This window comes from Adiantum capillus-veneris, chromosome 25 (genome assembly GCF_014529385.1).
Source record: "Adiantum capillus-veneris isolate H3 chromosome 25, ASM1452938v2, whole genome shotgun sequence".
NCBI classification, from domain to species: Eukaryota; Viridiplantae; Streptophyta; class Polypodiopsida; order Polypodiales; family Pteridaceae; genus Adiantum; species Adiantum capillus-veneris.
The window spans coordinates 5,901,430-5,903,932 of NC_140955.1; the positions used below are offsets into that span (position 1 = coordinate 5,901,430).

At 43.2% G+C, this 2,503-nt stretch overlaps 1 pseudogene; it reads left to right on the forward strand.

Annotated features, from left to right (window-relative positions):
• Positions 1-1,369: 1,369 nt before the first annotated feature.
• Positions 1,370-2,101, forward strand: LOC147424366 (uncharacterized; annotated as a pseudogene).
• The last annotated feature ends 402 nt before the right edge of the window (positions 2,102-2,503 follow it).

A 2,503-nucleotide genomic window follows, 5' to 3' on the forward strand; every position in this document is an offset into this window, starting at 1 on the left:
ATAGTCGATTATCTTAAGGGGACTCCATTTCCCGAGAAAATGAGCAACACAAGGGAACGAGCGATAATAAAGGAAGCAGAAATGTATCAACTGATTGGCAATCAATTGTATAAACGAAACAAAGACAATCAGTTAGGCTATGTGCATCAGAAAGAGAATACCTGCCAATCCTACAGGAAGCACATGCAGGGCAGGCTGGTGGCCATTTCTCAGCAGAACGCACTGCGCAATTGATTATGTTTGCAGAGATATGGTGGCCGACACTCCTTCAAGACGCGGGGATGTATGTCAAGCGATGTGACGACTGCCAACGTGCAAAAGTTCCTATGCGAAAGGACCATATGTCTCTTAGACCTATTCTAGGAACTAGAGCATTTTCCAAATGGGGAATTGATTTCATGGGTCCGATCACACCGGCCTATAGGAGTCACGCTGAATACATCATTGTGGCTACAAATTACTTAACGAAATGGGTCGAAGAAAAATCCACAACTAAAATTGATGCACACACCACTGCTCAGTTTCTATATGAAGAAATTTTCACTAGATATGGGCTACCCATAGAAATAGTCAGTGACCGAGGAACCCATTTTGTCAATGAAGTGATTGAATACTTGCTTGACGAGTTCCTTGTCATACATAAGAAGTCAAATCCATATCACCCGCAAGCCAATGGCTTAGCGGAGAGCACAAACAAAGTCTTATGCACAATGCTCACAAAAATAGTGAATAACAATAGGACTGATTGGGACCAGAAATTGCACGCTGCAATTTGGGCATATAGAGTGGCCTATAAGACTGTCCTAAATACAACACCATACAATATGGTGTATGGTCTTAATGCAATATTGCCAATGGAATTCCTAATTCCTACTTTAAGAGTGGCACAAGCACTCGAATGGACAAGTCATGAGCTCATACAACGCCTAGATGACCTAGAGAAACTTGATGAAACAAGAATGAAAGTTGTCATAGGCATCTACGTGAAAAAGCGCAGAATGAAGGAGTTCCATGGATAACGAAAGAATTTCAGAAAGGTGATTATGTGCTTGTCTACAAACTCAAACAAAAAACCAAGAAATTGAAGAAGCGAGGCATGGGACCCTATTTGATTACAGATATATCATCTAGCGGGGCCATCAAACTTGCCACATTAGAAGGAGAGGAGATGCCTAATTGGATTAGTGGATGCAGGTTAAAGAAATATCATCTCCCGCTAACTCCAGAAATGCTTGAGAGGGTGCATGCAGCTGGTTGTCGAAAATCTACAGCCAAATTTATCAAAGAAGAAGCTCAAGAAGAAGCACGGCTTCGACAACTCAAACGAAAGCAGCAGCAACAGGGATTCAACAAGCAAAAGTGGACTCGGATGTATCAGATTACTCCTTTTGATCTGGATGATGAAGATGTTGATCCTTGCATTCCGATTGAAGTGACCCTGGATAAAGTTCCAACCTATGCCTTAGTGGATTCAGGAGCTCATTACAACTACGTCACATACAGTTTCTTTAATCAGCTGACAGGTGTTCAGTTAGTGCCGGAATTTCGCTATTGTGAAGCCTTCAATAATGCAATTATCATAACCAAAGGCTGGGCGGAGATACCCTTGTATATCAATGGCTAGCTGTGCACTCATCAATTTCATGTGTGCGATGTTCAAGATGATTATTCCCCCATCATATTTGGTACAACCTGGCAAAGGAGATACAACGCTTATTTGCACTGGTCAGGTAACCAAATGTACTTTCAAGCAGAGGGAAAGGTCAGCAAAGTGTTTTTTACAAGCGAGGAGGAGGTCCCTCATCAGCAACTACGAGAAAACAATCAGAAATTCCTTCCTCCACCACCTGCACCTGTTTCAGCAACTGTACAACCGTCACAGCCAAAGGAAACTACTGATGCTGCATGTCAAGTCAGCATTGAAGAACCAGTGTCACAACCTGCACTTCCTCACACCAAAAAAAGGCCTCAACATAAATCAGAATTCCATAGTTACCTCGCCCAACATACAAGCAAGTTTGGCGGCCAAAACAATCAAATCCACAATCTCCACCGCCAAAGCCTAGCCAACAACTTTTCTAGAGAGCGAAGCCACCACTAGTGCCCAACACATCGACAACATCCAACAAATATAGGTGGACTCCAATCAAACCTGCTAATGTCATTACTCCTATACAGAAAACCAAGCAGGTCTGGCGGCCCAAGCAACCCAAGCCAACAGTTGCTCAAACCCCGCTGCCAAAAGGCAACCACACGAAAATAACACCTACTCGACAATCCAAACAGTACACCCGAGCCCACCCACCGCCTAGGAAAATCAAACCCAAAAGTCCTATTCACTACAAACAATTTTGGGTTCCTAAACAGCCCACCAAAACTGCCGTCTCGTATAAATGGCAACCCAAACAAAAGATTCCAAACCCAAAACCGGCTACATCCAGATTGCAATGGCAACCTAAAACACATCAACAAGTACTCAACACGTCAACATTGGTCAAACCAC